General features: G+C 43.7%; 1 protein-coding gene across 1 annotated transcript in view; it reads right to left on the reverse strand.

Moving 5' to 3' along the window:
- Positions 1 to 22,427, reverse strand: part of LOC118628067 — a 143,925-nt gene extending 121,498 nt beyond the window's left edge. The window contains exon 1 of the mRNA XM_036258770.1: positions 22,402 to 22,427. The gene's annotated coding sequence lies outside the window, so the exon portion shown is untranslated. The remainder of the gene's footprint in view (positions 1 to 22,401) is intronic.
- Between the last annotated feature and the right edge of the window lie 2,720 nt (positions 22,428 to 25,147).

Here is a 25,147-nt window from a genome sequence, read left to right on the forward strand (position 1 = left end):
TGTTTTTCTCTACATTTACTTTTGATTCAGACTTCATGTCCAGCATGATCACTTTTGTTTGTTTCTTTCTTGCACTGTCATTTTTGTTGGCCGATTGTTTCTTTTGATTATCCACATCTGTAGACTGTGACATGGATGTATCACTGGGAAACAAGGAGGCAACACCAATACACACTCAGCTGTCTGTGAACTGAATAACAGGTGCACAGTGACCAATCCCTGAAGGACTTTGAGAGATGTGACATGATTGGTCACTGATCGTGATGTGCACTGTCTTTTATGTAGTGACCTGTGAACTAAAGAGCTAGCAGCATAGCTTGTACTCTATGCAACTTCTCAGTTAATACATTTGGTAACTGACATTTGAACCATGTTGTTGGGAGATTGGTGTTATTTAAACTGTGGCAACTGAAATTTGTACATATCAGAACTATGCAAAGTAAGGACAGTCTATATTAAAGAATATATCATTTAATTATTGCCACAGTTGTTATTAAAGAGAGAAAGACTAGATCTCATTATACTGTATGTAGGGGTTCAATTTAATCCAACATGTATAGGCTCCAACAATTTTCATCTCTGCCGCTGCGAGGTCTGCAGATTAGCACTAAGTGTAGGCAGCCAAGAGGGGACAAGAAAGGACTGAAAAAATCATCTGCATTTTAACCATCTCACCTGGGCCTGGAGGAAAATTCCTGGAGAGGAAGAGAGAGCATACCAAATACAGAGGTCATCCAAAAGTGAGGGAGATATTAAGTATATCTTTTGGTTACTCTTTACTTCCAAGGCCAGAACGAAAATATTTCAATATAGCTTTCCATGAATGTGGCCGGTAGTCTCCCAATGTCCACTTTCCCTTCTTTCTAAGGAGTAGAACTCCAACTTTTGACTAGTTATGCTGCTACCCAAAGTAAAGGCCATTTTTCCTAACTTCCTTTGCAGCTAGTTGTGTCCACATGATTTAATACTGACAAGTGAAATATAAAAGTTTCCACAGAGCAAAAGAAACCAGCATCAAAATGAAAAAGGAACCCACTGTATGGGAGAACATATTTGCTAATGATACATCTGATAAGGGGTTAGTATATATAAAGTACTCACACAACACAAACGATCTAATTAGACAATCTAATTTAAAAATGGGCAGAGGACCTGAATAGACATTTCTCAAAGAGGACATACAAATGACCAAGAGACATATGAAAAAATGCTCAATGTCACTAATCATTAAAGAGATGCAAATTAAAAGAACTATGAGGTATCACCTCACACCTGTCAAAATGACTGCCATCAACAAATCGTCAAACAACAAGTGCTGGCAAAGGTGTGGAGAAAAGGGGACTCTAGTACACTGCTGGTGGGAATGCAGACTGGTGCAGCCACTATGGAAAATAATATGGTGTTTCCTCAAAAAATTAAAAATGGAACTGCCATTTGACCCAGTGATCCCACTTCTAGGAATATACCCTAAGAAGCCTGAAACACCAATCAGAAAGAATATATGTACCCCTATGTTCATAGCAGCACTATTCACAGTAGCTAAGATCTAAAAACAGCCCAACTGCCCATCAGTGGATGAGTGGATAAAAAAGCTGTGGTACATATACACAATGGAATACTATGCAGTTGTAAGAAAGAAAAATGTCTTACCCTTTGAGATGACATGGAGGGACCTGGAAAGTATTATGCGAAGTGAAATGAGCCAGTCAGAGAAAGACAAGTATCACATGATCTCACTGATTTGTGGAATATAATGATCAAAATAAGCTGACAAACAAAACAGACCCAGAGACATGGAGTAGGGATCAGACTGACAAACCTCAGAGGGAAGGTTTGGGGGTGGGAAGAGATAAACCAAAGAACTTCTATGCATATATGCACAACCAATGGACACAGACAACAGTGTGGTGACGGCAAGGGGTGGAACTGGAGCCAGGAGCAGGGTGTCAATCGGGGGGGGGGGGGGGACATCTGTAATACTTTCAACAATAAAAATATTTTTTAAAGAAATATAAATGAAATGATTGTAGGGCTTTGGGAAAACTTACAAGGAGCTTATTCAATTAGGAGAAGCAACTTTTTATCCTTCCTGAATGTAAACAAGATGACAGAAAGCACCATTGTAGCCTATGAGGAAGTGTTGAGAACGGAAGCCAGGCACTGGGATGGTGGAACATAAATGAAGACGGAGCCTGAGTCTTTCGTGGCCTGCAAACATTATACCAGCTCTGGGAGGTCCCCCTCCACACTATTTTATTTGTATTTAAGCCACTCGTTCCTATTCTTTCTTACCCACATCTGAATGCAATTCCTAATTGATTAAATGAATATTCTTATCCAGTCAATGGGCTATTTCAGTGGCCCAAGTGACAGTGATTGACTGCTACATCATTCTACACAACAAAGGTCCCAAATGAAGCAGAAACACATGGGCAAAACAATACCCTCCACATGGTGTTGGATATTTAGGGCAACAAAAGCTTATGGTTGCTTGCAAAGTCCTAATACAGATTCAAATGATTAAAACTCAAAACTCAAACACAGTCCTGGCTTAAGAACTCTTTGGACCAAAAAAAAAAAAAGAATGAGAGGGAGGAAAAGTAACAGTGAGCTTGTTATAAATCAGAAACTGTAGCTGGGAAATAGAAACCCCCAAATAAGGCTTTATTCACATAAGTGTCTAGAGGAAAATACAGGAGATGCTAGTTCAGTGCTGATCCCATGTTAAAAGGATTATTTAACAAAAAGAAGTGAACTGAGGGGAGGGTAATCAATGTGGTCTGGATATATCCTTTTGTGGAAGATGGGAGAAGAAACTGAGGTTATAAAAGCTGGAAGCAAAGAAGGAAGAGTAGAGGCTGGCCCGTGTGGCTCAGTTGGAGCACATGCCCTGGTTGCAGGCTCGATCCCCAGCAGGGGGCATGCGGGAAGCAGCCGATCCATGTTGATGTTTCTCTCCCATAGATGCTTCTGTCTCTTACTTCCTTTCCCTTCCTCTCTCTCTAAAAATCTATTTTAAAATATTTTTTAAACAAAAAAGAGAGAGTGGAGATATGGTTGGCATTTCCAATATCTGAAGTGCTGTCTTGTAGAACAGGGCTTTGGTTGAATCTGTATGGCTTCAAGCAAAATGAAGACCGATGAATGAAACAAAAATGAAGCATATTTCAACTCAATAAAAGGGAAAACTTTCTAAGAATTAGAACTTTGCCCAATTGGAATGCACTAGTTTGTAAGTGCAATGGATTTTTTTTAAAGGACCATAATGGAATTCAGGACTTGTTCTGAAACTCAAAGTAGGAGACGAAAACACTGTTGTATCTCAAAATCCTTGAAGATATGATTTGTATTCTAGGGTGACTCTCATGAAGGATATTAAGGAAAGGAATTCTGCACTGGATGGGAAACCGAACCAGGTGGCCCTTCTAATTTTACTGCCCTGCTAATGCTGTATTTTCCTATTACATGTGAGTGGATAATAGGGAATGGTCCAGGTATTGAACAAATACTCCCTGAGGAAAACGATGATAAGTGTATTGGCCAGAACTCCTCCAACTGTAAGTGGATGCAATCAACTCAAAATAGTTTGAGGGGGAAAATAAGAAATTTAGTGATGGGGTAAATCTCACTTCAAGCATGAATGCTCAAATAATATGGTCAGAAATCTTTCTCAATCTCTTGGGTCAATTTCTCTGAGCTGGTTTCAGTCTCAGGCAGACTGTCACCATGCAGAAGCCTAGATTAGCCTCTGTCAGCTTCATACTCATTCTCTAGCCTGGAAATTGTAACTGACTTGGATTAACCCAGCTTCAGACACAAGTCCATTGTTTACCCAATTCCTGTGGACTCTGATTGGCCAGATTTGGGTTAGATGAACTGAGAATAGGAAATAGTTGGTTTCTACAAGGAAAAGCAGGTTTCTGCAGTAAAGGGATACAGCAAAGATAAAAATAATTAATGTCCACTACAATGACAACAATAAATGTGATAGATTTTTTAATCGCAACTTCAGTGGAATTCTGGGCCTATTCTGCATTTCATAAGTGTATTTATTTATTTTTTATTTATTTATTTTTTTGATCCTCATCCGAGGACATTTTTCCATTTTTTGTACAGACAGTGTGGGAAGGAGAGAGAGGAAGAGAGAGAGAGGGAAACATCGATGTGAAAGGGACACATCGAGTGGCTGCCACCCGCACAACCAACCAGGGCCGGGGACAAACTGCAACCGAGGTACATGCCCTTAGCGGGAACCGAACCCGGGTCTCTCCGGACCGCAGGTGGATGCTCTCACCGCTGAGCCAAACTGGCCAGGGCTATTCTGCATTTCAAAACAGGAAATAGAAACACTGTTGTATCTTATGCCCGGCCAGTGTGGCTCAGGGGACTGAGCGTCGTCCCATGAACTGAGAGGTCCCGGTTCAGTTCTGGGTCAGGGCTCATGCCCAGGTTTCAGGCTCCATCCCCAGTAGGGGGCATGCAGGAGGCAGCCAAATGATGTTTCTCTCTCACATCAATGTTTCTACCTCTCCCTTCCTCTCTCTCTAAAAAAAAAAAAAAAAAATCAATAAAAACATATTTTTGAAAATTCTTTAAAAAAATTTTTTAAAAACACTGTTGTATCTTCAAATCCATGAGAAAATATAATAAATTTGATTTCAGGCCTCAATCTAAAATTCTACTCAGGCAAATAACAATTTCAACACATCTGTCTTTTCAATGATTTCCTCTGTTTTCCTTCAGATGTCTCTGTTCACAGTCTCATCAGCGAATAATAGCGAATGAGGAGAAAAGCACTAAATGTTTATTGAAGTGGATGAAGGCACAGCATATACAGAAAAATCCTTCATTGATGGCTGAAAAATCTTTCTCTATATTTAATATTTAGGTGACATATTTCTATTTCAAGAGAAGTAAACATTAAAGTCATGAATAGCAAACAGAAACACAAACTCATTTATTTGTAAAATAAACTCATTTTCTTTTCATATCAATGCAAAAAATGACCCATTGCCATATGTTCCATTTGCCATGATTCTAAGACAGCAAAGCTATACAATTTCTAGATCATTAACTTGTCTTCCTATTTTTCCATGTCTTACAGTTCTGCTAGGTAAGCGTTCATTCATTCACTTTGATAATGCTACCTTTTTTTATAGGTTTGGTATTTCATTTGCTCAATTACTCCATGCAGAACTACAGCAGCCAGGGGTCGGGGTGTGGGGAAGAAAAGGACCCACCACACAGTTTCTCTAAAAGAACAAGAACTCAAGACTACTCTTCCGATGGTTTCAAACAAAAGAGGATTTTGCCTTTTGCTAGTCTCAGGTTTGAAAAGGCATCCATACCCCCTCATTTTATCTCACTGGGGCCAGGCTGAATGCCACAGTACTCAGATAGCACAATAGTACAACACAGCAGCGTGTCAGCTCTGTAAGTAGTGGGTGGCAAGATGGGGAAGAGGAAAGTGTCCCTGCAGTCATATAGGAATCGTGCAAGGGTCTCTGAAAGAGAGGAGGGCCAATCCTTGGGCTTTGGGTTACCTGCATAAAATTAGAGAAGCAGAATTCTGCAAATAAATCTCAAAATTAGACCTAAAAAAATATAATTCAGGGTCATTGCAATGATGCAAGAGAGAGATACCCTGAGGTTAAAGCAGCCATGTATCACCCTTGTATTTTCCATTTCTATTACATTGCTTAGCTATCCATGGATTTCTTTTGGCCAGCTTAATCCATTCAAAATGTTGCATGGGATTAAGGCCATTATTTTAAAAAAATTTACTCAACTTCTGAGACAAGCTATAGAGTTCACACTAAATAGCCTAGTCTATGTGACTTAGAATATAAAGTCATCAGTGGATGCTTACCCAAGAAATCGAGCAGGAACTGGTACACAAACTGAATATGTAAACATGTTAACAGAATGTAGGAGCAAAGCAGTAACAAGAGACAAGAGAATGCAGCAACTCATGACAGGTGCATGCTTACACAATTAAAATTTACTACTTTTTTTGGAGATAAAATCGGGAGTCTATAAAATGAACAGAAAACTACAAAAATACCACCATGATTTATTGAGTATGAGTAAATCATTTACTAAATCCAGCATGGAGGACCTCACTGAATCCCTTCTATAGGTAGGCACTAATATCATCTCCATTTTATAGAAGAAAGGGGATCTCAGAGGATTTTGTGTAATTTCTCTAAAGCCACACAGCTAGTGAAGGCAGAGTAAGGATTTATATTTTTATCCTCACCCGAGGACATTTTTGCATTCATCTTCAGATAGTGCAGGAGGGAGAGAGGAAGGAAGAGAGAGAGAAACATCAACATGAGAGAGACACATCCAGTGGTCGCCACCCACACAACCCCAACCAGAGCTGGGGATAAACTACAACCGAGGTACGTGCCCTTAACGGAAACCGAACCCGGGTCTCTCTGGACTGCAGGCCGATGCTCTAACCGCTGAGCCAAACCGGCCAGGGTCAAAGTCAGGATTTTAACTCAGCCAGTCTGATTGCCAATTCTGTGCTCTTAACCACCAATGTTTTTCCTTAAGCACTTTGCATGGACTCGCTCATTCCATCTCATTCTCATAAGACACCCAATAAAGTAGAAATTATTATCTCCAAGCTGATAATAAAGAAATCAGAAAGAGCCCTGGCCAGTTTGGCTCAGCGGTTGAGCGTCAGCCTGCGGACCAGAGAGTCCCGGGTTCGGTTCCCGCTAGGGGCACATACCACAAAAAAAAAAAAAGAAATAAAAAAGATAAGTCATTTGTTCTAGGTCATACAGCTGATCAATGGCAGAGCCAAGACTGGAGCACCCTGTTGTCGATAATACACCACAGACCGCTTGCCCACCAAAACCCTCATTGGATTATATGTAACACCAAGGAATTGCTGCTAATTTTGTTAGGTATCTTAATGGTGATATTCATAGTTTCTAGAAATGCCCAATGAAGTATGTAGGAGTGAAATGACAATGAGAACTGGGACTTGCTGTAAAATCCTTCCGTCACAATAACAGCCGTAACAATATAACCACACACGCACAGGAGCACGAGTTCTGCAACAGTCTGAGTGGTTCCAATTTTGATCCGATACTGAGTAGCTATCTGATCTCAGGCAAGTTACTTAACTTGCAGCGCTCGGGTCCATCTTCTGTCTGCTGGTGACGGCAGTCGCATCTTGTGTCTTGTGTATTATGAGGATCAGATGAGGTGAGCTCTGTAAAGTTCTCAGCACAGCATGTCAGCTATAATTATTATTAACCTGTAAGTTCTTCACTCATCCAGGACCCCAAGCCCCACTCACCAAAACTCTCGGTCCTTTGAAATCTGTCTTTCTCTCCGGTTCCTGGTTCCTTCCCGTTCCCTCCCTCGGGCCCATTTCCTTCTTCAGGATCCAGAACCCAGTTTTAATAGTTAACAACAAACTAACATTTCATTCATAAAAAAACAAAAAAAACTTGGAGTAGGAAAACTACGGAACAACATGGAAATAAGGAGAATACAAAATTAACTGGTATAGCCCTGGCCGGTTTGGCTCAGCGGTTGGAGGGTCGGCCTGCGGTCCAGAGAGACCCGGGTTCGGTTCCCGCTAAGGGCACGTACCTCGGTTGCAGTTTGTCCCCGGCCCTGGTTGGTTGTGCGGGTGGCAGCCACTCCATGTGTCCCTTCACATCGATGTTTCTCTCTCTCTCTCCCTCCCGCTCTATCTGAACAAAAAATGGAAAAATGTCCTCGAGTGAGGATAAAAAAAAAAAAAAAAAATTTAACTGGTATAAACACCCCCCAGATATGAACATGGAAAAGGATAAAAGTGGAATATATAAATGGGAGCATTCTGAATGATTTTCCTTATACCTTCGTATATTATATAAATGTCTAACCTCTATGCTGTGTTAGTACAGCTAAAACTAATATAATATTACATGTCAACTGTAATTGAAAAAAAAAGTGTAAAGAAAACTAATAAAGATTTAAATATTTTAAAAAATAAATAACTATGAGAAAGCTAAGGCTTTCAGAGGTTAAGAGATATGCCTAAGGTCACACAGCCAGCAAGTGACAGGGTGGGAACACAGGCCCTCTCCCCAAGAGAATATGGAGAGGACGGAGCGGAAGACAGAGAAGGGGAAATAGGGGACAAACCCGGGAACCAGGGTGTTATCATCTCCCTGGGAGCCAGATCCCCAATGATAATGCAGTCAAGGTCTCGGGCTCAGTCTGAGCTCAGGAGTTAATGCCACCCCAAGAAGACTACTCTACAGCCCATGACAGACTATGTCCCAAGACTGTCTGAGTAGAACATGGGAAAGGCACAGGCACCCATCAGCCCTTCTAGAAGCACAATCGGCAGGAAGGAAGGGCCAGAATTGTTTTCTTTTATAAACTGGCCAAATCTTTGGAGGCTCCTTGGAAAACTAAAGGGGTAAAAGATTAGGATGATCTTGTTACTTTATTAAAATGAATTTTTTTAAAAGGAGGGACATCTGTAATACTTTCCACAATAAAGATTAAAAAAAAAAAAAAATTTTTCAGCATAAAGATTCCTCAGCTCAGGCAGCACAGACCTTGTTGGTCCATCTGTGTCCTAACATTCACTCCAGGAAGTCACCCCTGGGTTTCCTTTTGCCTGACTCTGGAACAGCCTAGGGTTAGGGGGATCACCTTGACAACATTAACAGAATCACGTAAAGTCATTTTTTTTTTTTTTTTTTTTGGTTCAGGTAGAGTGGGAGGGAGAGAGAGGAAGAGAGAGACAGAGAGAGAGAGAGAGAGAGAGAGAGAGAAACATCGACGTGAAAGGAACACATCAAGTGGCTGGGGACACACAACCAACCAGGGCTGGGGACAAACTGCAACCGAGGTACGCGCCCCCAGCGGGAACCGAACCTGGGTCTCTCTGGACAGCAGGCCGATGCTCTAACCGCTGAGCCAAACTGGCCAGGGCAGAGGAGCACGTTTCTTTAAAAAAAAAAATCCTAGCAATCAGGGACCCAGTTCCCAGGTTAGCAATGAGAATAAATCCCCTCAGCTCCCAACGGCGGTTTCACTTTGGGGAGGCTAAATGGGTTCTATTCCTGTTGTGTTTGTTTCCTTAAGACCAGAGGGTGAGGCCACAGCACCGTCTGGGGAGGGTTGTGAAGACTCCCAATGGTAATTAATGGATTTTTCAGGTAAGAAGCCAGGGTAGGGGAAAAGCCTTAGCAGGGAAGAAACTCCTGTCCCTCCCTGGGATCCTCTTCCCACATCTGGGTCTGCCTCCTGCCCTGTGTTGAGGAAAGACACCCTCTGCCACAGGAGAGAGCCAGGAGCTGAAGGCAGAGGGGTGTCCAGAGAGCTAGATTTCCAAATACGGTTACAGATCATGACCCACTGGAGCCGCGTTTTAATGCACAGATCCCATGACCTATTCTAGGGCCCCTGAGCGGGAATTCTGAGGAATGGCCCCAGATTGTGTTTGTTTGTTGCGGGGTGTTGTTGCTTTTTGTTTTTTTTGTGTGTTTTTTTTTTTATTTTATCCATTTTATATTTCCCAGATGCTTTTTATGCATCCAGTCCACACTGATCCATATGCCAGTTTTTAAGAATCACTAGTTTTCCTTTTTTTCCTGTTGCTAAATTAATTCTCTACTGTTAGCCTTTCTGGTATTGGAGAATTGGCCACAGAGTTGTGCAGTAAGAGTGGAGAGCACCCCCTCCGGGCAGGGGGGTGGATGGCGGCAGCGATCAGTGAAGCAAACCTAAAAGGAAAGCCAATTTCAGGGACCGGGACTCAGGGACGGTGAGGCCGAATCCTGCTTCTCCCGCGTAGTTCCGCACGTGTCTCTTACACGTATCGCACATCCCTGTGTGTTTGTCTAAAGGAAAGCATCCGCCGCCGAAGGAAAAACGTTTGAAGACAATTGCCTTTTATGGAACCATAACATAACCAAAACATTTCTTCCTCAGCTACATTTTAGGCAAATAGAGTTTTGTGAGCTACCCTGAAAATCTAAATATCCTTTATAACAGGGATCCTGTGGGAAAATATCTCATGGATATTTCCAGGGTGGCAAAAACACATCTCTGCCTCTCCACCAGCAACCTCCCCCTGGTTGAGCAGCAAGACGGGATGTGTTACTGCCTCCCTGGATGCTCTGAGCCCATCTCCCAGACTATAGTGACCCCGAGCTCGGAATAAGGGAAACTCTCCCTACAGCACACAAGGAATCCCCAGTCCCTCCCTTCTCTCCCGAATCACCTCCTGCAGTGCCCAGGGGACAGGGACGGCAAAGGCACCTTGATTCTCTGGGCTCAGGAAATTCCTCCCCCAGAGCCCTGGCTAGTCCAGTAAGTGCCCCAATAAATACTTTACACCAGAGAGGAAGCTACTGAGCCAATGCCGGTAGTGTATTTGCTTTGGGGACTCCGCTATGTCTCATCCACATGCTCCCTGGGGAAAGGGGCGTTTGTGGAGTCAGCCCTGGACCTAGATTATGGCAGAGGTAAGACACCTATGTGGTGACCTTGTTCTCAGCCTCATGACTACAATATCCCAACCAGACGCGGCCAAAAAACCACCATGGTGAGAATTATGGCATTGCTAATTACTTCATTTGCCAGACTTGTATTTCTCCTCTCCTTGACCTCTGCCCAACAAAACCACACTCCAGCGTCCACTGAGTCAGCGTGAAGAACCAACGGGCCTGTTCTTGTGCTAACTAATGAGTTGACTGAATAAAAAAATACTAATTCATAATATGTCTATCCTTACCTGAAGTCAAACCAATCCTAAGCATAAATAGCGCACATTACACCGCACGTGTCTTAGAGAAAATAAGTTCATTTAACTCAGTCTTTACAACCAGCTACATCAACAGCTCCAGTAGTGACATATAGGTAATGACCTAGTAATAAATAATGGCCAATAACAGGCAATGACCTATGATATTCTGATTGCTCACCTGGAAGACTAGAGAGAGCCTCAGCTGCAAAAGGCTGGACTGGGTTTGCTAAATTGTGTTTATTGATATAGGGAAGTAAGATTCATATATTTCCTCATATGTTCAGGAACAAAGTTTGAAACTAAAGAGGTTTGGGGAGCCTTCCTAATTATAAGGGACAATGCCTAGAACATCCCAGTTAATTAAGAGCTTGTCTCATGATTGCATTTGTAACACTGAAAGCTTTCATTCATTTATTTATTCAACAAATAATAATGGCAGCCAAGTACCAGGCACTGCTCCTGGCCTCATTTCTAATTGCTCTACCCCCAAATTCCACCTTCTAAATATACTGTTACTTCTAGTTCCCAGAACATTCTGTGCTCTCCCCAGGCCTCTACGCATGGTGTTCCCTCTGCCTGGAATGTCCCTCCCCTTTCCCACAGAGCACACACACACACGCACGCACGCACACATGCACACACACACCATTCCCTCTGTCTGGCTTCTAGTACAAATATCTCATTCTCATTCACTCAACTCAAAGGCCATTTCTTCCAGGAAGTCCTGGCCAACTCCCTTTCGTAATACCCCCTCCCCTAGTTTGCCTCATTGCATTGTGAGGCCTGTTTCCACGCGCCTCCCTTCCAGTGAGCTCCGGAGAGCAGAAACTGTGGCATTTAGTAGCCGTTCTTTACAGGGGTTACATTAGCCCTGGATCTAGGTGCCTGGATTGTAATCCCGGCTCCATCTCGCACTCACTGCATAATTTGGGGCATAACTTAATTTCTCTGGGCCCGACTTTGCTGGTCTTTCAATAGGAATAACATCAGTGCCTATCTCCTTGTGTTGTTAAAAGGATTGATCAATATATGTAAAGTGCTTATATTTTATATACAGCTTTGCTCATAGAGCTCAATGAAGGTCAAATCTCTCCAGTAGAAAGGCAGGGAAAACTTATCTATGGATATACCCCCATTATTTTAAAAGAGTATTAAAATGAAATAATATCTCTTTAAATCTGTTCAAGGATAAAATAAAGGTGACAAAGACCTATAGAAATAGGCAGAACCAAGTTAAAAGAAAAGCAAGTACTGGGAGAAAGTATTCACAATGCAATGAACTGACAAAGGATCTGTTTCCAGAAAAAATTAACAAAAAACGGAAACAAAAACCTCTTATGAATCAATAGGAAAGGTAATGACTACTCAGTAGAAAAACAGGCAAAGGTTATTAATTATGAATAAACGTTTCACAGAAGAAATGTGGATGACCTAAATAACTATGCTACGATGCTCAGGGAAACAGAAATCAAAACGAGGTAACTATTTGATACCCACTAGATAACGTCACGTGGAGCTGAGGATGTGGGAAATGGGAACTCCTACAGTGCTGCTGAGGCCAAACAGGCACAGCCATGTGGAGAGCATTTCAAAAAGGAACACGGGAGGTGTGCGAAGCCACTCCTGGTGTCCACGCTGCAGAGCCTGTGCTCGTGCGAACAAGGAGACGTGTCCCAAGATGTTCACTGCAGTATGAGTTGTAACAGCGAAAAAAGTAAACACAACTTAACTGCGCATCATCTATATGTGTCGAAATGAAGAAATCTCTAAAAATATAGTGTTAAGGGACAAAAGCAAGTTGCAAAGCATATTGATAGTAAGTACAAGCTATAAAACTCAAAACAATACCAGATGTTATTTATGGTTACATAGAGATGTAGTCAATGTATAAAACCATGCAGGGGGATGTGACATGGACATGACAGCATCCTTAATCAAGAGAAAGAAGTGAAGGGGTGGGGGGGTGACTTTGACATGCATGGGTCTATTTTCTTTCTTGAAAAAAGAGGGACAAGATAAACCACAGAACTTATATGCATGTGTGCATGACCAATGGACATAGACAACAAAGCTGGGGATGGGGTGGGGGGGTGAGGTGGGGAGGAGGGTGTCAATGGGGGAAATGAGAAATATCTGTAACAAAAACAATAAAAAAAAAGGACAACAAAAATTTGAGGCAAATATTGCATAAAATGAATCTGGATTGTGGGTACATGGGTTGGTAGAAAATTATTTTTTCTTGTTTCTTTATTCAAAAATCAAACTTTTATTTTCAAATGAACTGAAAAATGAAAATAGGCATTAGAGAATTACTGATTCCAGGTCTATGTCAAGAAACTGGATATTCAGCTTCTATAGCTATAGGCACATCTAGAGATATTGTGGGTTCAGCTCAGTGCAACAAAGCAAGTACTGCAATAAAGCGAGTTGTAATCTTTTTGCTCGTGGAGGATCTTGCCTTCAATTTGTAAAAGATGCAACACCATTGAAGCATAATAAAGTGATGTGCAAGACAACAAGGTATGTCTGTAATTAATTCCTTCACTTATTCCACCAAATGGATGGACAGAGGCAGGGATGGGTGGATGGAGGGACTGACATTCAAATATATAGAGACAGAAGAAATAAAGTAGCTTAAAGAAGTGAAAAGTTTTAATACAGTCATATAAAATGAAGCACTCAGGCTTTGGAGTCTGTGTCACCCTCTAGACTGTTACCTTGGGCAGAGCCACCTTGTGAACTGCTCGACACCAGAGGGTACCATCTACACAGACAACAATGTGAGTGGCACCCCCTGGGGTTGTGCGATGTCCCAGCCCTAATGAACAAATGCCTTAACCTCTCTGCATCCTCATCTCTTTATCTGTAAAATGAGCCCAATCACACTTGTGTCACGGTGTCTTCAGGAAGTCTAGATAGAACAATGTATGGGAAGTGCTCAGCACAGAACCCAACATAATAAGGACTGAGAATATGGTAATCATTCAGGTGGTGCTCGGAAAAGGGACACTCAGTCTAACACTTTAGACTAGATTAATGTGCACCAGTAGCCCTAGGCGCTATCTCCTTAGAATTTAAAAAAGCATCCACTCGAAGTAGAAAAGTAACAAATGTGCAGTTACGTATACCAGTCAGTTGGGTTGCTCTTGATGACTGAGTTTTTCAGCAGGCGCTGGAGTGTGTTAAAGCAGTGGCCTTCCGCTCTGCAGTCTTGGGGTGCACTGGAGTAGCTCACGCGAAGGGAATAGGGTTAGGCTGGGCTGCTGAGGGCCCAGGTCCTCCCTCTGCTGCCATCAGAGCAAACGGACCTTCTGTGCCCTTAGATGTAGGCGTCTCTTGGCTAAAGTAAGAGATGTAAGTCTTGAACATACATCCAATTTTATGTAAAACTTTCCTCAAGGCATCTATAAAATGGTACATAAACTTACAAACTCGGCCATGATGTAGTCTGGCGGGCAGGGAGAGGGGGTGGGGAGTAGGCAGGAGGAGGCAGCAACATGGGGTGGAAGCTGTCTCTCCTGTTACATTGTCATCACGCAGAAACCGATTTCACAATTTAAAATAAGCTGGCTCACACAAACCAGACTGAACGTAAGGTTTTCCTGTAGGGCATCTCTTTCAGTCATCTATTTCTACATAAGAAACCACCCTGACACTTAGTGGCTTAAAATAACAAGAATGGACTGTTGTCCTGATCCTGCGCTTTGCTGGGAGGTTCCTCTGCAGGACCGTGGGCTCACTCATCCTGCCGTAACCAGCGGGAGGCTCACGTGTCTGGCACTCAGTGCCGGACGCTGGCCCTGGGTGGCCTCAGTTCTCCTCCATGTCTGCTCTCATGCTCTGGTCAGCAACAGCAGCTTCTTCACCTGGTGGTCTTAGGTCAAGGATCCAAGACGACAGCGTGGCAGGTTCTCCACCTGGTAGTCTTAAGGCAAGAACCTGGAGGATGGATGTGGGAGCTGCAAGGCCTCTAGAGTAGGGGCTGAGACTTGCACAGTGTCACTTCAACCACATTCTGTTGGTCAACGCAAGTCAAAAGGCCATCGGATTCAAGGACAGAAGAAAGGGACTCCCCTTGATGGCAGAAGCAGCACAGCCCTACTGCAAAGGGGTGTGGCAGGGGCCACTGCAGCTGTCACAGAAAACAGGACTCTTCCAAGGACCCTCTGCACTCAGGTATGGACTGGGCTGGGGTCTGCTTATGATTCATTTCTTGGGGGGGGAAAAAAGTCCGTGGTTTAAAAAAAAAGTTTGAAAACCACTCCATTAAAGCAAAAAGGTCAGAAAATACTGTGAAAATAGGAATGCGGAGTATTTTTTTCTCCTGTAGGAAAGTCTTCCTGGGGGGAGCAACGGGGTCCCTAAGGAAGCGAGACTTCTCCTCCACCGGAGCAAACAGTGCGAGTCATGTCGATGTGCCCAATGAAGAGAGGGAACCAGTGACCTGGGGGTGGGAGGCGTTGGTCCTCACTGGAGTGGGCACCTGAGACTTGTCCTCTCTGGCGAGGATGCTCACGAGGGGACAGGCCGGGCCAGCAGTGAAAGAGGCGAAGCACCGTGTGCTGGGACTGCTGTGGGAGGGAGGCGGGGAGGCACGGACCGGAGCAAATGCAGAAAGCAGCAGCAGCTGCTCAGCTACAGGGATGCCCTTCACCAAAGGGATAAAGGCTGAGAAGTGACCCTCCGGAGCTCTTCCTTTCCTCTTCTGGAAAGAGAGCAGAAAACATAAGAAAGAGACTTTATCAAAATAGGAAAGCCATGTTAATAAAATAATTGAGCACGAAGCAAAGGAGGAGATGATCTATCATGGTCTGACCACTTGAAAGAAGAGGACAAAAAAGAAAACAGAGTGAGACTGAGCTTCAGACGATAATCAAGCCCTCCCCCTCTGAGAAACACTGTCCGGCTCCCTCTGTGCTTATATATGTGGGTTTATAACTGGTTTCATTTCATTCCACAGTGAAATGGGTTGATAGTGCATCCATATTGTGACAACATCCCTTAGCAAATGTCCTCATTAGAAACCCTAACCAGCTCTCCATTATTTCAAAACTGTCCAAATCTGGGTAGACCCCAAAGACCATTTGGAACCCGGACGTATGCCCAGGCAGTAAGGAACAGTCCTTCTTAGACCTCTCCATGCCCCACCTATTTGAGAGAGAAAGGGTGATGGAGAGTTACATGGTGAATACACTGGGAAATAGCATTCCCTGCTCAGACATTTGGTTTTATGGTTTTATCTTCCTTGTAATTGATCATGTTCATAAAACTTCAAAGGAGATTTTTTCTGGTGCTTTGGCTATTTAAAATTAACTGGGACATGCGTTTATTTAAGTGTGCATTGATGTCTGCATACATATGCAGAACACTCATCCAAGGAACAGCAGAAAGGACTGCTATTCTTTATTTTATCTTTAAACTATCTGAGTTTGAAAGGGAAGCTTTAAAAAAAAAATCAAGAATAACTTCAAAATCCAGAGGGAGGAATTGCCAATAAAGTAAAACCACTCACGTTGATTTATCATTGTATTTCTGCAACCATTGCTTGCTTCAGTAGCTTGTCACCATAGTGCGTGGGGGGGGGGCAGTCATCTGGATCTCTTGTGGCAAATAAATCTGATACAGATTTTAAAAGTCAATCTTAAAGCTCCCCCAAGTGGATATATTTATTACTACACCAAGAAAACAGCCACTGTATCTGGGACGACAGTCAAGACTGAGGCCCAATATATGTTCTCTTTCTTTTTTTAAAAAATTTTTTTATTGAATTGACTGGGGTGACATTAGTTAATAAAATTATATAGGTTTCAGGGGTACAATTCTACAATACATCATCTGTATACTATACTGTGTGCTCACCACCCAAGTCAAGTCTCCTTCCATCACCCAAAAAAATGCTTTTGATGGATAGCAGTGAGCTGGCTTACCATCATTTCGTACAGAATTTAATAAGATCGGCATCATAGGAAAAGAATTCTATAAATGTTAAAACACAATCTGCAGAACTACTCCCCCTGGCTTCCAGAGAACGTAACTGGGCCTAGAAGCTGCCCCTGGCTATGCTAGACTTTACCTGAACTCAAAGAAATACAGTGATTTACAGCGGCTCCGGGATGGGAGACCCCGTGTGGCCTCTCTGGAAAAGCTCCCTGGCCCACTTAATTGTGTTCCTTATTCCACTATCTGGGCTGATTATAGTGAATTACTTGGCACCCCTGTTAGGCCTGTCACTTAGATTCTAGAACAAATTAAGTTTGCTGAAGGCTTTGCTCTTTCTCTCTATTAAAATATTCATATCTACTCTAACAACCTGATAAAAACTGGCTAAAAGCCTGGCTGGTATCCCCAACAGGGAGTGCCATTTTTAATGAACCCACAAGTGTCATAAATAAAAAATAACTGATCTTAATAAAGAATTGATAGGGCAGCTCTGGCCCCGGATAGGTGTCGATGAGGAAGCTACACACCGCCTTGGGAGACTCAGTGCAACAAATGACTCTCCCAGAGCCTGGAGGCCCCATCCGACCAGCAAACTCCACACAAAGGCAGAATCGACGAACTTAATGAATAACTTTTCATTAAATAGTTGAATCTAGTGAGTGTCCACGGGGTGGACGGCAGAGGGTGGCTAGGAAGCCCTTCCGAGCGTGTGTGAGACAGTAGGGGAGGAGGAGAGGGTGGTGGTGACAGTAATAACAGCTAACTCGTTCTGAGCGTTTCCATACACCAAGCATTATCCTCCCAACAACCCTACCAAGTAGGCAGTACTGTCCCCTCCTCACAAATGGAGCAAGTGGAGTTTATCTAAGTAGCCCAAGGTCTGAATTCCAACCTAGCTGTGACCCCAAACCTGAGTCCATAACCACTAAAAACGTGATTAAAGCTTAGAAACATTGCTTCTACTCTTAACTCACTTGTTATTTTTTAGCCAAAAGTGGGACATGAAGTCAGCATGCACTGTATCACTTGGGTGTGGGGCCACGGCACCAAGCACCCTGGCTGGCATCCTGGCCTCCTTCCTACAAGGCCAGCAGACTGCTCTCTCCAACACTACCACAGAGAGCACAGGACGTGGAATCCGAAGCTCCAGAAAACACACTAAAAATATACACACAAGGCCTTTGGAACAAAGGCAGAACTGCAGCCCTGGCCCTGGCACTGGGGGATTGTGTCATATACCGAACCGGTCACCTCATCTCTCTGAGCCCGCAGATCCATCCATTAAATAAGGATGATGGCCTTACCTCTTCACACCCAGCCTTGTTCCAAGGATTTGAGGCAGCTAATAACACCTACTTCACTGAGCGGGGTCAGAATGAAATAGAATTTTATCAGCTATCTATGACAACAGCACTTGTTAAGAGGGAGTCCCCATAAAGTGCCCAGCACGGTGCCTGGCTCACGGTGGGCTGGAAGTAAATGTGTCCCTGCCCCCTTGCCCTGGCTCGTGCACACATCCTCCCAGGCCTCCCGCCACGCCTTCCCCGGGGCTCCCAGGCCAGAGCCAGCACCACACTCTCATCCAGTTCCCAGTGCATTGCGGTCCCCTCCCCACAGCTCTCTGTTCCTTTCAGGACTCACAGCTTCAGTGGAGGTGGGAAGGAAGCACGGAGGTGAGACCAGGAAAAAGGAGTTGAAACAATCCTAGCTTCCCCCACACTCCCCCAGAGCGTGCACAGGAAAAGTGCTTAGTTCACCAAAAGGCTTTTGTTACAGGGACCCCCCTGCAGAAGAGGGTTACGTCACTCAGTTCCAAGGCTCCTTCCCGAGCAGGAGGGGCAGGAGGACAGAGGCCTCAGCTGGGGTAGCCCCGTGTGTGACATCCCGCAGAAGGCAGAAGGATACTTGGAGTGGGGGGTGACATAGAGAGATCGGATAAGCATAGCTCTTCTCTTTTTCAGTCCTACAGTTTTCTTGTTTTGTTAACTCACAAGTTTTAGACAAGCATCATTTTCTAGAATGTCAGCATTCCAGATTCCACAGCCGACCGCGCCAAGGTAGGTAACCTCAGTATTCTCGTCCATCTGCTGGGGTAGTGGTAAACCATATCCCTTGAGGTGGCCGCGAGGGTTCAATGAAGCAAGCCATGTAAAAGATTTGGTGTATGGTAAGTGCTCCATCGTATTTAGTCTTTATTACTGGAACTAAAATAGACTTGTGCCAGCTTCAGAACCTGGCTGCCAGGTGGAATGCCACTGTTGGAGAATGTACAGGGTGGGGCAAAAGTAAGTCTACAGTTGTTCATGTGAAAAATAACACAATAATCAGTAAGTAATAATACAAGGTTAAACAGCGTTGCGCGTACTCACAACTCTAAACCTGCATTTGCCCCACCCTGTGTTCTAAAGCGCAAATCATGGGTTTACAATGAACTTTTGACCACTTGAGTTATTATGAAAATAAGAAATTACCATTCAACTCTTAATCAACAGGCAGTGTTAGAAAAAATTGCCTTTTTCTAAATCAATGCAAAAATGTGGGGTCAGTTATCCAAGATGGTGTTGCGATATGTATTATCCTTTTCTTCATCCAATGAGTCTAACGTGATCAATGTTTTTTGTTTGTTTGTTTGTTTGTTTCATATATGCCTCTCACAGCACCGTATCGAGGTTTCTTAGGTTTAGGCTTAGAATCTACTTCTCCCCACCAACCCCCCCCCACCCAAGACTATACTGCACATGTAAGTGGCATCGGGGATTTCATGCCGTGACAGCTAACAGCTGCTACTATGTGGCTGAAAGTCACACACATTTTTCAGTGGACTGCTGGGGTCCGAAAGGGGCACTTCTTCCAGCTGTCACCCAGTCAGAACCTTTGCAGGGGTCAAGCCGAGAGGCCCGAGTCGGGCAGGAAGGGGAAAGGTCAGGGTTCTTCTTGCTCAAAAATATCACCCCTATAATCTCACCAATCGCTTTCCAAGTCTACAAAGTTGTCCGAATACGTCATAGGAAAGGCTTCTGAAAAGATATGTTCTACGGTACAAACAACACTGCTTTTCCCTCGGTGGTGGGGTTATGGGGTGATTGGGATTTTCTACTTTTTAGTTTATCTGTATTTTCTAGTCTTTCTACAACGACAAGATGAAAGTTAATTTTGATTTTTTTTTTTTTAATCTTCACCTGAGAATATTTTTCTATTTCTCTTCAGATAAAGTGGGAGGGAGGGAGAGGGGGAAAGAGACAGAAAGAGAGAGAGAGAGAAAAAAAAAACATCAACATGAGAGAAACACATTGATCAGTTGCCTCCCGCACGACCCCAACCAGGGCAGGGGACAAGGGGACAAACTGCAACTGAGGTGGTGCCTTGACCGAAATCGAACCCGTGACTCATTGGTCCACGGGCCAGAGCTCTAACTGCTGAGCCAAACTGGCTAGGGCTTAATTTTTATTTTAAAAAGACCATTCTTGGAAGGATCAAATAAGTTATATTTGGTTAAGAATGACCTTAAAAATGGAAGAAAGCAAACCACGATGAGCTCTCTCTCCAGCCTCCACCAGCGGATAAACAGATAAACGAAATGTGGGACAGCAGGGAGGCGGAGGGCACCCAACGCGGGCGGTGCAGAGCCGAGCGATCAACCTGAACAGACTGGAGAAGCAGCTCGGGTCCTTGGCCCAGGCCTGGGTTCCCTGTCCCTGTCCTGCACTCGTCCAGGCATTTCACTGCTAACTCACCTGCAACGAGCTTATTCCCCAGGGCTCACCTCAGGCACTGGGAAAATACCGGCAGGAGAAAGGCAGAGCCAGGAATCAGAAACCGACGCCACCAAAATCTCACCCAGGGAGTTTGTTTGACTCTCTGTTGGTGCTGAAATCTGGGCCCTGGGCCCCACACCTGGATACTCTGAGTCCACAGGTGTAGAGATACCTAGGTAGGAATCCTGTACCCTTTAAATGTCTTCTCCATGTTCCTGAGCATGAACCAGGCAAAGGAACATGCGGACTACATAACAATACCTCTTAAAATATTTTTTGAAGGAAATAAGAGTAAACATTTTTAATTTTTTAAAAAATCTTTGGCTTTCACAGAAAGAGAATATGTAGAAACTGCTTAGTAATATGTCTTTATAATCCCTGGTATAGCTGCAAAACATATTTTTAGAAAAACAAAAAATATTAATGTCTCCACAACTTACCAATTCTCAGTTTTAGTCAGGTGGTCCAGTCAAGTCTTCAAAATTGTTCCTAAACCACTGCTCCTATATCACAGAATTTAAAAGCTGAAGGAGCCTTGGGTATTAGTTCGGTTCTCTCACCACAGACAAGAAGAAATGCCAGCCACAGAGATGAAGTCTTGCTCACCCAGTAAGTCGACCAGGATTAGAACCCAGATTCTAACTGTGCCCACAGTCCAGCCCTCTTTCTGCTGCGTCACGGAATATTTCGAAAGAACAGCTCGCACTGGGGTCTGCAGGTGCAGTGAAATGTATCTCTGCAGCTATCAAGGAATGACATCTAAACGATAGCTCCAACTGTGGCAGTTTAGGCCCATTCTAACAGGAAGGAATCTGCAGGTCACAAGACCAAAATCTACCAAGAACAAGTAACCTAGTTCCATAAGCCAAAATGAACCAACAAAAAGTGAAGCTGGAGGACGGAGACTTGCGTGGGAGCCCTCTGAGCGAGCTGAATATTCACAGGCCCAACCTTACATCCCTGTGAATTATGCAGGAGGTAGTTAGGGGTACCACTACAGCTGTTGCTGCCCCTGCAAAGATGTCATCATACTCAATCTCCAAGCTGATGTCACCTTGTACATCCTTTCCAGGACAGCCGTGCAACTGCACGAAGCTCTTCTTTGAACTCAAATGGAATGGGATATTGGCTTTGGGAGTTTTGAGGGTTGTCACAAGCATGATCAATAACAAGCCCTGCCCGTTTCCCCGTGGCTACACCCACCAGCAACTCCTGGGCCTGCCCAACTGACCCTGAAACTAGGAAGCCAGTTGTACCCTAGAGAGTGGCCATGTAGGACACAGGTGAATGGTGGTATTTTGATTCTAGGAGTGAGGACAGGTCACTTAGAGGAATTGAGCCGAGTTTATATGGAAATGTCGCTCAAAGACATTCTTGGTATAAGAGTGACATGTGGTACAACAGAAGCACAAGGTTTCAATCAAAAGACTGAAGTCTTACCCTGGCTGATTTGGCTCAGTGGTTAGAGTGCTGGCCCGCGGACCAAGGTCACGTACCTCGGTTGCGTCCCCAGCCCTGGTGGGAGTTGTGCAGGAGGTGACAAATCGATGTGTCTCCCCCCACCCCCACCCCCGCCATGCTCTCCCTCCCTTCCACACTATCTAAAAAATATCCTCAGGTGAGGATTAAAAAAAAAGAAAGATTGAAATCTTGTGTGCCGATTCTTCTCCTTCACCCTGCAAACTTGGTCAAACCAGTTAACTGCCCAGGTTCCCATTGACTCCCCTGTACAATGGAAGGAACACATGCTTTACTCTTCAGTTTCAGCTGAGCTCACATTTGTGAAAAACTATAAACTTTGCTCAACTCTCTCCTATATACGTGCAGGTCGTTATTGTTACTACACTGGTAGGGTTGAAGGAAGGGTGATAGTTACCCAAAAAACGTGTCCACCAAATACTAACAATAACTACTATTCATTGAACTTACCAAGAGCTTTGCCAAGTTCTGAAAATCTTCTTCTCCCAAATCCTATAAGGAAGGTATATTACTATTCCACTTACAGAGGGGGAAGGAAATAAATATTGGGCCATTTGCATAGGGCCCACAGCTAGTAAGCAGCAGGGCGGGATTCTGAACTTAGGCAGCTCAACAAGTCTACCAGACAAGCACTCTTCTTTTGTTTGTAACTCGGAAAATGGATGGACATCACATGCAAAGTTTGAAATGAATAATGGTGGTGGAGCTCTTTATGTTTGGGTTTGGGGGTGGGGAGATTCCTTTTTCCTGCAGTTCTAAATAGCTGTGGGAATCACTGCAAGCGGCTGTGTTCTCAGCTTCTGTTTATCCTCTCCTCTCTACAATGTAGCTAATTCTTTCCAGAACGCCTGTACCCGCACCGGCTGCCCGGATCCGCACTGTCTCACGTGCTCCAATGTTGCGCTTTCGTCAAATTGGCAACGGCTTATCCAACCTGCTCGATGAGAAGGAACGGGCTGCTTGTGTCTCAGATCATCGGAAGGAACAAGCAGCTTGTCTAGAAAGATACATACATACATGGTCTGTGCAAATTAGCTACAAAGTGCAGAATTTTTGCAAGAGGAAACACGGTCCGTATTTTTTAATCCACAGAAATATCTCCTGAGATAATGTACTTCTTTGTCCAAACAAGAAGCTCACAGGGAAGAATCTGTTTTCATACTCCCCTGCCCCCAAAAAATGATTTGTGTGAAATCAGCATCAGGAGCCACAATGGACACACACTGTAGGCACAGTCATTACCCCTCCCCCACCACCAGCAAGAGGGACAAGGGTGTTTATCATCAGAGGCTCGAGAGAGCCAGGCAGCCACCTGACTCACAAAGATTAGGAAAGGCCCCAGCACGGACTGAGCTGTTGGAGGAGAGCCTCCATCTTTCCCAGAATTCTCCTGATCTCAAGGCTTTCTCAACCATTGTCACCTTACAGAGAAGTGTGGCTTGCTGGCAGCAAAGAGTCTGAGGCCCCTTCTTGTGTCTCAGGTGTTTCATAAGCCAGCCCCACTCACCTACCTCTCACGTCTTACCACCACCACCACAACCACCACCACCACGCACTGCAACCTGACCAAACAACTGTCTCTCTTGATCACTGCTGTGTTGTCACAGTGCCTGGTACAGGATGCGCACACAGTGGTCATCTGCTGTACCTTGAATGCTTGCATTTCCTTAAATGAACCATGTTGCTTTCATCACCAGCTCTTGGTTCAAGTTACTCTCTCTGACTGAGTTGTCTTTCCCGCTCCTCTAACTAACTTCCTCTCTTTTGACAAGAAACAGCTTTAGAGTTCTCCTCACTTGGGAAATCATCTTTGACTCTCTCCCTGAGCTGGATTAGGGATACCAATTACCAAATAGATCCCAACTGTGATAGAGGAGAAATGGGACTTGGTTTTGCTTTAACAAGCACATCTGAATTTATATTCCAAATGAAGGTTCAACCCTTTAAAGAAGTCATTTGGTCCATTTTAAGAGCTCAGCTGGGTTTATGGTATTAGTAACCCTCTTAAAAGGCTAAGAAATACATTAAATTTCCCAGAGCATCTTCCCACTATGGGAGGCATCACTTTTCCTATCTCCCAGAGTTCTGAATGAACCAAAAACTCAAGACTGGAATGTATCTTGGAGATCAGCTCAACCCCTCCTTTTATAGATGTGGAAACGGAGGTCCAGAGAAAGTTGAGGTCATCCAAAGCTCAAGTAGGATGTCGGTGACACAGTTCAGACAAGACTTCAGCTCATCTTTAAGTCGATCACATACTCAAGACTCATCTTTTCATCTCACACTGAGAAAAAAAACAGTCCATGCCTCCCAATACCTACTTTAAATCTCATTCCATGTTTTGTTTGTTTGTTTTGCTTCACAAGTTATTAAAGAATAATATTATGCTGAAAATTTAAAGCAAAGGTGGAATGTTGTAAGAGCTCCAGATGGTTCTATCATAAGACATGGGGCTGTCCCCAGTGAACAAAGGCTGGTCCCAGGAGAACCAGTCATTAGTCCAGTGTTCCTTAAACATCATTTATGTACATATTGTTATCTCAATTTTTGTCATAATTGAATACCACTTTTACCATTATTTACTTATTTCTTTTCTTTAACTCACTTTTAACACACTTTTCCTTAACTCACTTTTTAAGGCATAAATATCTAGTTTAAGCTCAGTCTAAGCAAAATAAATCATTGCTAATCCAGTCACAGGTTTGGTATGTTATTATACTATTTTCCTAGCACATTTAAGAGGAATACATAACTATTAAAATAAAAACTATTCATGTGCCACTTAAAAGCACCCTGCTTACTACTACTGGCATGCATATAGCACAGTAAAAGATTGTACTTTTATCTAGAGCACAGCTGATTCCATCCAAAAGGGAATTGTTTCCTGGTAGTCTCGATAGAGTCTATCCAGCCTTCTGTAGGCACCTGTCTTATCTGAAATGCCAATCGGTAGTAGCACACGCAGACCCCAAACTCAAGCTTATCCTTACACTAATAGCCGACCTTATCAGCCACGAGATCACTATGCCCCCCACGCATTTGATCTGTCACTTTGTTTGAAAGAATCTTTACTCTAATGTTCTTCACTGACTATTAATAAATTACGAACAAACAGCAAAAATAATTACCCTTTCACCTAGAAAAACACTGGTGACTGCGACTTAATGGTCTACCAGTGACGTACGGCTTTCCCCAG

The sequence above is a fragment of the Molossus molossus genome, unplaced genomic scaffold (genome assembly GCF_014108415.1).
Source record: "Molossus molossus isolate mMolMol1 unplaced genomic scaffold, mMolMol1.p scaffold_m16_p_13, whole genome shotgun sequence".
NCBI classification, from domain to species: Eukaryota; Metazoa; Chordata; class Mammalia; order Chiroptera; family Molossidae; genus Molossus; species Molossus molossus.